The 12,326-nt window shown below is 40.9% G+C and overlaps 1 protein-coding gene across 3 annotated transcripts in view; it reads right to left on the reverse strand.

The window, feature by feature from the left end:
• HMGCLL1 (3-hydroxy-3-methylglutaryl-CoA lyase like 1) overlaps positions 1 to 12,326 on the reverse strand; it is a 201,148-nt gene that overhangs the window by 7,916 nt on the left and 180,906 nt on the right. The gene's annotated exons all lie outside the window — the stretch shown is intronic.

Here is a 12,326-nt window from a genome sequence, read left to right on the forward strand (position 1 = left end):
AAGAAACTCGAGCACAGAGGGATTGCATAATTTGTCCCAGGTCACCTCTGTCTCCAGAGGATTCGCACTCTGCTCTGGTCTATAATCCCTGGAAACATGAAAGTTGGTTCACATTATATCTGGGGAGATCCGAGACGGAGAGTCTCCACGGGCTGGAAAAGCTGTGAAAAACATGAGCACAAATGGGTCTGAAAAGGAACCCCTGAGACAGACTCTAATAAGTCAAGAAGAGAGGTGAGCAGAGACGCCCTCCCTGGAATGTGACAAATGGGTAATCAGGAGCCACCTGAGGTCTAATCTGATTCTTCGCTCCTGGACATTGGAGAAAATGGCCATGGCCTCATCTACAACAAGAAGCACTGGGAAGCAGAGCCCTGATCAACCTTCTGGGTCAGGGGTTCTAAATCGCAGAAGCAGAAACACAAATTTTTGCTACACCTTCAGTTTATGATTCTGGAGGTCTGAGCTGGGCCTTGAAAACCTGAATTTTTAACAAGATTCCAGATGCTGTTCTCACTGATGTTCTGGGGAATTGCGCTTTCTTTCTTTTTTTTTGATAACATTTTTGTTTTAGATTTTCAGAAAATTTGGGAAGAAAGTGCAAAGCATTCCCATACATTACATACCATTTCCCCTACTGCTGACATCTTACATCATTAAGGTATACTTGTCACAACTGATGAACACATCTGACATTATTAACCAAAGTCCACACGTGATGCAGATTTCCCTAGTTTGGAAGCCACTGTCTTTTTTCTGTTCCGGGAACTCATCTGGGTACCACATTGCATTTAGTTTTGTCTCAGGATGCTGTGGCTGCGACATCTTCTCGGCTTTCACTGTTCTTTATCCTCACTGACCTTGACCATTTTGAGTTGTACCTGTCATGTGTACAATCCCTTTCAATGTGGGTTTTGTATTATGTTTTCTCATGGTTAGACTGGAGTCCTAAACTTTTGTGAGGAGGGCAACACAGATGAGATGCCAGTCCAGACATGTCATAGCAAAGGGCCGCTCTACATGGTCATGGTTAATGACTGATGATGTTCACCTTGACCCCAGGCCCCATTTTCCACGTGGTACTTTTTGGGAAAAATAAGGCCCTGTGTGCAGCTCAGATTTAGGAGTGGATAATATCTACCTTAATTATTTATAAGTCAGCCATATGGGAGATTTGTCTATTCTCCCATCATCATTTATTTCTTCAAACATGTGTTTATATCAGTAGAGACTTAGAGGTATTTATTTAGGGCTTTGCGTTGTGTTCCAGTATTCCTTTATATGCCTTGTCACTCACGTTGTTTGAGATCTGGCCATTGGGGGCTCTTCTGTTGGTTCCTTTGACATGCTAAAGGGGTTGTGTTTTTTTAATTGAAGTGCAGTTGATTTACAATGTTGTGTTAATTTCTGTACAACAACTGATTCAGATATGTATATATATATGCATATATATATATATATTCTTTCTTATATTCTTTTCAATTATGGTCTAAAGAGCTGCCCATTTTTAATAAATTTTCTAGATATTCCCTTGTGAGGTCTAGGTTGTTCACCCATTTTCCCAAGAGCAGAACCACAGTCCAAAAGCCATGGATGTCTCTGTGACTAATGCAAGTTTACAGATATAATTTGTCTGCTTCTGTATGTCTGTCTCACTTGCTATCCTCTACAACATGGGAAGGTCTGTATGGCTCTTCCTCCACTGCCACGCCCTCTCGCAAAGTTCAGTTGTGTTCACGTGTTAATAACTGACCAGCTGAAGTACTGGTCCATTTAGGAGAGTCCACATTTGTGGTGAATATAAATAGTAAGTATAAGGCCTTATGCTCTAGGAGTGAAAGTTGTGAAGTTGTTCAGTAGTTGGACAGTACAAAAGTTAGGACAGAGGCTCATCTCTGGGAGTCAACCAGTACATCAAATAGACAGAGACATTCTTCACCCACGGGTTAAAATTTATTTATTCCGTTGAAATGAATCTATCACTCAAGGAGACAGAAGTTTCAGTGATTTTCAGTCCCTACCAATTATAACCACCTGGGGCCCTTTTAAAAATAACACACAAGCTTCTTCTCCCCAGGATCTCTGTCTGGAAGTGAGTCAGCTTTGGTATTTCTTTAAAGCTCCCCCCTGGTGATTCTCTTGAGTAATTACGTGTGGGAACTCCTGAGGCAAGGTTCTCATCCATCTCAGCCCTTATCAGCTGTGGGTATGAGTGAGCTTTCATTTTGAAGATGCTCTGTACCCTGAGGCAGCAGAGTTAATCATGATGGATCAACTTTTCAACAAATCAGTTTTTGAAAGAACACTCCCAAAAGTATGTGAAGTAGTGAATGTAAGTAGTACCTGCATGATAGCTGGAAGATAGCTTCAGCCTACCAGGAGAGCTTATGATCTGTAAAATTTTCTGTATGTGTATTAAGTTCAGTGGCTCAGTCATATCCAACTCTCTACAACCCCATGGACTGCAGCACTGCCAGGCCTCCCTGTCCATCACCAACTCCTTGAGTTTACTCAAACTCATGTCCACTGAGTCAGTGATGCCATCCAACCATATCATCTTCTGTCGTCCCCTCAGTCTTTCCCAGCACCAGGGTCTTTTCCAATGAGTCAGTTCTTCACATCAGGTGGCCAAAGTATTGGAGTTTCAGCTTCAGCATCAGTCCTTCCAATGAATATTCAGGACTGATTTCCTTTAGAATGGACTGGTTGGATCTCCTCGCCATCCATGAGACTCACAAGAGTGTTCTCCAACACCACAGTTCAAAAGCATCAATTCTTCAGTGCTCAGCTTTCTTTATAGTCCAACTCTCACATCTGTCCATGACTACTGGAAAAACCACAGCTTTGACTAGATGGACCTTTGTTGGCAAAGTAATGTCTCTGCTTTTTAATATGCTGTCTAGGTTGGTCATAGCTTTTCTTCCAAGGAGCAAGTGTATATATATTAGACTTCGATAAATAACAATGACAAAAAGGAAGTGTTGTTGGAACTGAAGGTAAACAGGAAAACTTAGACTGGTAGAAAGATGAATGAGAATTATTTTTCTATTGTGCAATTAATTTATAATTAGTCTTAATTACCAATATCTATCATGCTAGACATTCCTGTCAAAATAGTTCTTTTTTGGAATAGTTCACAAATCCTAAGTAAATAATGAGGCAAAAAATAGAAACAAATAGATGTATATGGGCTTCCCTGGTGGCTCAGATGGTAAAGAATCTGCCTACAATGTGGGAGCTTTGGGTTCGATCCCTGGATTGGGAAGATACCCTGGTGGAGGGCGTGGCAACCCACTCCAGTATTCTTGCCTGGAGAATCCCATGGACAGAGGAGACTTGGAGGCTACAGAGGAGCCACGGGGTTGCAAAGAGTTGGACATGACTGAACGACTAAGTACAGGGTGAGTGTATATGTCTCAGACATGAAACACATCCCCTTATGCATAGACTCATTACAGTAAATTTTATATGAATAAAAATTAGAAAACCATCCAAATGTCTGTAATTGGGGCTAATTTAAATTAATTAAGGTGTAGTATTAAAATGGAATGATAAATACTATGTAAATGCATAGTTAAGGGAAAGAAACAGATTATAAAATATTATAACAGTGTATGCAATCATAATCCCATTTTCTTTAAAAAAAGAGAATTTGGAAGATAATATCAAAATGCTAAGAGCAGTGATCAATGAGTTGCATGTAATTTATTTTATTTTAATTCTTTTTATCTTTGTTTTCCAATGACCCCACAATGAATGTAATTATGTATATAATTAGAAAAAGAAAGGCTTCTGCAAACTGTAGCCTGTGACAGAATGACAGTAAATAAATCAGAGTGAGAATAAATAAACCTAAGACTGAATTCCTTGATTAACAACATTATTTTGCAACTAATTGGTCTTACTAGGATTTGAGACTGCAGGCAAATGTGTGTGCATAATCTCATGAAAGCAGACATGATCTGGGGGAAAGGTTCTCTGAAAAATGGTCCTTCCTTCTTTCCTGCCATCACATTTGCTCTGGAACAGATGATGTTTCTGTGAGCATTAGTCACAAATTAATTGAATCAATTCTAAAAGCAGTATGTGGATTTCAAGTTTCAATAGCAAATTTAAGGAGTTTATTAAAGTACACCTTACCTATGAAGAAGACTACTAAAATATGTGTTCCTTTTAAAGTCTCTTAAAAAAAAAAAAAAAATCACAATCGTTTAAAACTAGAACTTTCAGGACTTCCACGGTGGTGCAGTGGTTAAGCATTAGCCTTCCAATGCAGCAGACAAAGGTCCAGCCCTGGTTGGGAACGTAAGATCTCACATGCCTGCACTCTCCAACTAAGCCCTGACACAGACAATCTTAAAATATAAAAACAAAACTTTCTACCCACTGTCCCCTCAACTCTGACCTCTGTTAAATGTGTGATTCTTTCCTCCCCCCCAAAAAAGGTCTTCTCAATGGATGGTGTTACCCACACAGTAAGTCAGATGGCTTTATTTATGAATGAGCTACTTTGGAAATTTCTAGTCATAGTCATCTAAGAAAATGTGATTCCACTGTGTATGTTTTCTTTATCTCTGTTTCCGTGCCCTATTAGAAATGGTACACATACAGTGTAAACAAATTCTTAACAGAGCAGGAAGAAAAATACTATTTGTTCTCCTCATCTGTTATTTATGGTAAATAGAGGAAACATATGGTCCTTTACTATTGAAGCCATAGTATAATAGTAAACGCATTACATTTACAACAATATCATGTATTTGTTAGTAGATGTGCCGCATGGCTGGTTTTACCATACAAGAACCTGCATGAAAAGATTATTCTTAGATATTTATCTATGTCTCCAAACCTAAAACACCGCTTTCAGATCTTCAGCTTCCCAGTGTGTGTGTGTCTGTGTGGATATAAGCACACGAGCACAAATGATTTTCTGCACTGTACGGTTATGTTGCAAAAACAAAGGACTTGGGTTTTGTTTTTAAAGAAATATTTTTGGATCAACAACCACAAGATGGCGATGTAACACCAAAATCCACCAAGTTAAAGTCAAGCATTGAAATGCCACTGGGTTCCAGCTCAGAAATGGCAAATGTGAAAGTAAACGGCTTTATATTATGCAAATAGATATTTTTCTTACTTTAAAATAAGGAGACTTTTACTAATGGTGTATAACACATCAAATGTGGTTCAGTATAATCAATCTGTTTTTGTATTATTCTTCCTGTGACTTCAACATGTTTATTGAGCACATTCTATGTGCCAGGGACTTGGGATACATACATAGCCCTGAAGCACATGGAGATTAGTGTTAGAAATTAAAATTACTATATATTTGGTCTGTCACTGAGAAGTAGTTCACTATTAGCAAATGAGAAACCGTTCTCTCTAGAACTCAGGAAGTTAATTCTCCCTAAAATGAAATAAACCCAAAACTCAAAGGATGAAGGTGACCGAGGCTTCCACTTGCCTCAGAGTCATGATCAGAGCTGTTCACCCAGTGACACGGATTATCCCAAGCCTTGTGAATAGAGTTGTGAGCTCCATGTGCTTGAGCCCCTAGATGCGTACTAGGACTGTAGGCTGAGGAAAATGCAAAATACGAGAAGCTACTTCCTCTGGAAACTGGCAGATTATCTGTAGATATAGCATGAGCATTATCACTTGTACTACAATATCATATAAGCTCTGAGGAATGTTACTTTTTTTTAAACTTCGCATAGTGGTTAGATGCCCAGATCACACTGATATGCTAACTGAAAATATCACCTTGACTTTTCTCAGTGCTGTAAGAACTTACTGTCCAAATAAAACTGAAAAATATGAGAAGGCCAATTAAAGATATCATTTTCCAAAATGTATAATCTTCCATATGTGTCTGATTTTTCAAATATCTCTGATAGGGAAATGATTCATTTGGGGATTTAAGTTATTCATGGGGAAAAAGACAAATATTCATGTAAGAGAAAATATTAACAATATGCCCATCTTCCTAATAGTGTTCCCCTTCACTTGTTCCTCACAGCTAACATTCCTGCCAACAGAGGATCATAGTTATCCACACACGAGTGCGATTTCTCCCCCAGCGGCCAGGCCAGTTTCACTGGTGGGGTCACAGCATTCTTTCCAAGGAGCTCAGATCTTGCCCTGAGATGCTTCCCATCCATCACTCTTAAAAGTTACCATATTCAGTTACAGTACCAACTGCTTGCCATTCATGCGCACTGTGAACATACCATGTTTTGAAACCCTCAGACAATAACCGCTGGCATACATGAGTAAAGCCCACTGTTTTCAACCACAGAAATTATACACCAACGTTGGCATGTAAATCATGACGCCTTGCTGTTGGGGTAAGTAAGCTAATATGATGGATCACCAATGCTTTCATAGACCGTATCTCATCTCTGAAAAGGCTTTCCCACACACTTCCTTTGACCCTCCCTCACCACACATAATCAGAGATTATATTCACTCTCATTTAGTATATTGCAAATTGAGACAGAAGGAAGAGTGTATACATAGGAAGGCACAAGAAAATGGAAAAATAGGTAAAGAAATTCTGAATTTCAGTAGATTGAGAAATAATCAATACCATCAGCATGAGCTGTGTGATCTTGAGGGTGTTACTTTATCTTTCTGTTCGCCCAGCTGTAAAATGAATTTAATAGCACTAATGCACAGACTTGCTCAGGATACAATGGGATGTTCCAGGGAAAACCCATATCCCATAGCTGGGCACATAACTCTTGAGAAGTCTTGGCTTTCACAGGCATATGACAAGGACATAGAGGCAGACGGAGGATGTGGACGTCTTACATGAAGCGGAGCACTGGGGCCAGAATATAGCAAGGGAGACATGCGAACGGAGACACAGGTGAGCTGGAAGCCATAAAGGGCAGAGCTTATCGAGTGGGAGTGAAGAATGAGGCTGCACTAGATGAGAAATTAACAGAAAGCACACAGTGGACTGCCCTGGCGGTCTAACGCAAGGGGATGTGGCTTTGGTCTCTGGTCAGGGACTAAGATCCCACATACTGTGGGCCAGAATATATGACCTGGCATCAAGTTCCAGTACAGCGACTTGCTGTTGCTTTTGTTTAAGGAAAAAAAGGAAAGAAACAAACACTTAGGGAAGTGGGGATGAGTTTGAGATTAGGGCAGAAACATGGAGCTGAGCCAGGAAATTCACGGAGAAAACTGTGCTGTGAGGTGGGACAGGAGAGGACAGGCCAAGCGACAGAGGCTGGTAAAGGAGCAGTGACCTCAAAGCTTCCAAGGAGAATCAATAGTCAGTCTTCTCAGAAACATTGGCTGAGAATCCCAGAAAGAGTTGACCACTGAGTTCCAGTTCCAGTGAGCTCTCACAATGCCTCTGTGAGTGCACAAAAGTGATGGATGGAGACCACGGTAACAACACGAAAGGAGGAAGGAAAGGGGATGGATGGATGACTAATACTGTGTAAACAAGGAAGATCTTGTATCTACAAAAGTGGAGCCTCCATGAATTTTTTTCACAACAATCTACAAATCAGATTTTCACAGACAGAATCAATCTCAAAAATATACAAGCAGCTCATGCAGCTCAATTCCAAAAAAAAAACGACCCAATCAAAAAGTGGGCCAAAGAACTAAACAGACATTTCTCCAAAGAAGACATACAGATGGCTAACAAACACATGAAAAGACGCTCAACGTGACTCATTATCAGAGAAATGCAAATCAAAACCACAATGAGGTACCATCTCACGCTGGTCAGAATGGCTGCTATCCAAAAGTCTACAAGCAATAAATGCTGGAGAGGGTGTGGAGAAAAGGGAACCCTCTTACGCTGTTGGTGGGAATACAAACTAGTACAGCCACTATGGAGAACAGTGTGGAGATTCCTTAAAAAACTGGAAATAGAACTGCCATACACCCCAGCAATCCCACTGCTGGGCATACACACCAAGGACACCAGAATTGAAAGAGACACGTGTACCCCAATGTTCATTGCAGCACTGTTTATAATAGCCAGAGAAAAAGAATGGAAAGCACAGTGGTGCTGACAAAGAACTAACTGTGTTATTAATACTTAGAAACCAGGCAGGGTTGGTGAGTATGGGAAGATTACACTTTTTTTTTATAAGTCAAAGCAGCAAACAATATATATTAACACAGTGAGGTCAAGAACTTCAAGATACCTCACTCCATAATGCCCTCAGTACATGGCATAATACTGACGACAGAAAAAGTTACTGTTCAAATACTTTTCAAAGAATAACCGAACAAATGATGTGCATGGGATAAAAACGTTAGCAGCATCAACCCCCAAGTGCAAATACGTTTGAACTGATCTCGATCCAATCCAACTGGAGATACAGAACAAGATGTCGAGGATAGCAAAATCAATGAGACGTTTCAGCGGACCAGTACGTATTTTGCTTGCTCCCTAAACCTTCTTCTCCTGAAAATGCCTTCTCATAATGACAGGTTTATGGAACCTGCTTATTTGCTCAGTCACTATTAATCTTGGCGCAGCTATTGGAACTGAAACTGAGTCAATCATGGGCTCCTCCCCCAGAATGTGGAGCAGAGACAAAGACAGGCTCTATCTTTCTAAGAGATGAGATGTACAACATATGAGCTATAGACAAGTACTGCAAATGTGGGAGACCTGGGTTTGATCTCTGGGTTGGAAAGATCCCCTGGAAAGGGAATGATCACCCACTCCAGTATTCTGGCCTGGAGAATTCCATGGACAGAGGAACCTGGTGGGCTACAGTCCATGGGGTCGCAAAGAGTCAGACCCAATTGAGTGACTTTCACACACACACACACACACACACATACATGCACAATGAGAAGCAGAGAAGTGCGGTCTATAATTGGGGGTGGAATGGGATATTTGAATCAGAGAGATGCCACCTGCATTCCGGACAGTTTTTTGGTCCTTCCTGAGCTCTAGCTTCATAATCTCCCCACCTTTGTTTTTGAAATGACATTTAATAAGAGCTGTGCCAAGCAAACAATGCAGTGATGCTAGGAAACAGTCACATTACCACCATCCTCATTCTACACGTGCGGAACTTGAGCCACTGAATGTGTACTATGACACACACAGTGATACATTCTGGGCAAGTGGTGAGAGCTGAGGCTCAGTGCCAGGGTGCTTGCTTCCAAGTCTCAGGTCTCTACATGTCTTGGGCCTTTAAGAGGTTTCCCATTCACACCCTTAATTCCTCACAACACCATCTCTTTTCTTTTTTTCACTTAAGTCAGCTTGAGTTGGCCACTGCTGCTTGAGAACAAAGAACATTAACTGACAACTCCTTCAGCTGATGGCCTGGCAGAGAAGATATTCACAAATACAAAGAACTTGATGCAGAGTGTGGCAGCTATTATGAAAATTACAAATAAAGCTGTTTAGGAACGTCAGAGAGATGGTTTCTGTATGTTGTCAAGAAGCAAGAATCAGTGGGGCTGGTTGAAGTTTGATGACTGGCTTGGTGCTGAATTGGCCCTTGAAGGATGTTGACACATTGCGGGTGGCAAGGAGAAGGGATAGTCCACAGGGAGGGAACAGCTTGAGAAAATACACAGATGATGAATGGGTCAAGGGTCCACCGAAATTCTAAGGAGACTTTTATTGTATGTAGGGAGACTTGGGGTGTGGGTGGAGTGGAGCTCCCAATCATGGGAGGCCCAGCATGCCATTCTACAGGAGCGAAACTTTATTCTCTGGGAAATAAAGACCTACTTAAAGTTCATGAATAATTATGCCATTGTTAGCCTTTTGCTTCAAGCAGGTTTTATTAGCAAGGGAATAATAGCTGAGATGGATACAACGTTGAGAAATATCCAAGTACAAATACCAGTCAGAAACTCAGTAAAATGCATCCGGTCAATGGTGGTGAGTATTTTAAATGGAGGAAAAGTGAAAAATATTGTCATAAAGGAAGAAATTTGAGATAAATTTATGAGTTAAAAGAGTGTCTAAATGAATGAAGACTAATGGAACATAATATTCTAAATGAAGTAAGTCAGAAAAAGACAAATATCATATGATGTCCTTCTATGTGGAGTCTAGAAAAGTAATACACATAAACTTATTTAGAAAACAGAAACAGAGTCCCAGGTTTGGAAAACCAACTGTGGTTACCAGAGGGAGAAGAAGAGGATAAATTAGGAGTTTGGGATTAGCAGATACACACTGCTTTATATAAAAGCAATAAACAAGGGCCTATTGTACAGCACAGGGAACTCTATCCAATATTTGGTAACAATCTATAAGGGAAAAGAATCTGAAAAAGAATATATATAGGCATACATATATGTGTGTATATATATACATATTAATAGGTGTGTGTGTGTGCGTGCTAAGTGGCTTCAGTTGTGTCTGTCTCTTTGCGATCCCATGGACTGTAGCCCACCAGGGTCCTCTGCCTGTGGAATTCTCTAAAAAGATTACTGGACAGGTTGCCATGCCCTCCTCCAGAGGATCTTCCTGACCTAGGGATTGAACCCAGGTCTTATGCATTATAGATGGTCTCCTGCATTGGCAGGTAGGTCCTTTGCCACTGGCCCCACGCAGATTCTTTACCGTCCGAGCCACCAGGGAAGCCCATTTATTAATGTATCTGAATCATTTTGCTGTAATCTGAAACTAACACAATGTAAGCCAACACATGCAAATCAAATATACTTCAATTTTAAAAAGATTAATGGAAGGAAAAGGTGCCGTTAACAAAAGTTCTGTGATTTCTAGCTGAGCAACTAAACGGAGGCTGATCCGTGCAGCGCAGTGGGACACAGTATTGCCTCCAGTATGAGGCAGACGTTGCTCTCTTGAAAATCATTACAGATACAGAAAACGAGAAATTTAACACCTAATGTTTCTTAACACCTTCCTGATTATTGAAAACTAACTTTAACTCCTTTTTGTAAATCTTTTGTTACATACTGATTTCCACTTTTTCATCTGCATTGAAGCTAATCTAATGGTTTCAGTTCAGTTCAGTCACTCAGTCGTGTCTGACTCTTTGTGACCCCATGAACTGCAGCATGCCAGGCCTCCCCGTCCATCACCAACTCCCCGAGTTTACCCAAACTCATGTCCATTGAGTCAGTGATGCCATCCAACCATCTCATCCTCTGTCGTCCCCTTCTCCTCCCGCCCTCAATCTTTTCCCAGTATCGGGGTCTTCTCAAATGAGTCAGCTCTTTGCATCAGGTGGCCAAAGCATTGGAGTTTCAGCTTCAACATCAGTCCTTCCAATGAACACCCAGGACTGATCTCCTTTAGGATGGACTGGTTGGATCTCCTTGCAGTCCAGGGGACTCTCAAGAGTCTTCTCCAACACCACAGTTCAAAAGCATCAATTCTTCTGCGCTCAGCTTTCTTTATAGTCTAACTCTCATATCCATATATGACTTGTGGAAAAACCATAGCTTTGACTAGACGGATCTTTGTCGACAAAGTAATGTCATGGTTTGGCAATACTCAAACTTATGATTCAATATTCTTGTAACTCAAAGTATTGATCTCCATGGGCAGTAAAATAATTTTTAAAAATAATGTTGTGCTTCCTGGGTACCTGAGAAGAGTCAAAGGCTCCTTCTCTCTACCAAGTACCAGGGATGTATTAGTACTCAGTACCAGTTAGGGGTAATAAATGATAGAAATTCCAGACAGATTTAGAGGAGCCCTAGGACAGAGAAGACTGGTTCTGCTTCCAAAGGCATGAGCTGGAGGGAAATGACAAGACTCACAATCTCCCATCCAGCTGTCAGTGCCAGGGCAGCAAAGGCTAGATGAAGTGCCTGGCAAGTGGGGCTCAAGACAGCCAGAAAGAGGATAGGGCACTCACATCTGGCATAGAAAGCATACAATAATTTCTTGTTTCCCTCATAGGATTAGTGGGTAGGAACGAAGTAGGATCATGATCAAAATGATGCAGAGAATAGGCCAACATCCACAGACCGTGGCCAGGGTACCATTACAAGGACAAAGGATGAACAGGTTGGAGAGCTCCATCTCAGGGCAACAGGGAGGACTAAGATGCCCTCCAACAAGGTGACTCCTGCCCAATGGCAGGGTTATAATTTAGCTCCTGTCCAACTTGGCTCTCCTGTAGAAATAGGAGGAAAAGATGTGCAGTAGAAGCTTAAGCTGATGAACATGAAGCTGATGAATGTATTCAGCCGTTTATTAGGAGATATTTATTGGGGGGCATTTAAATGGAAGGATTCATTAAACTGGACATTGTTATTTATTTACATGGATAATAGAGTTTAAAATAATGTATATTACTCTGTCACGGTATGAGTATTACCACTTACGTCTTTAT

Source organism: Bos mutus, chromosome 23, assembly GCF_027580195.1.
Source record: "Bos mutus isolate GX-2022 chromosome 23, NWIPB_WYAK_1.1, whole genome shotgun sequence".
NCBI lineage: Eukaryota > Metazoa > Chordata > Mammalia > Artiodactyla > Bovidae > Bos > Bos mutus.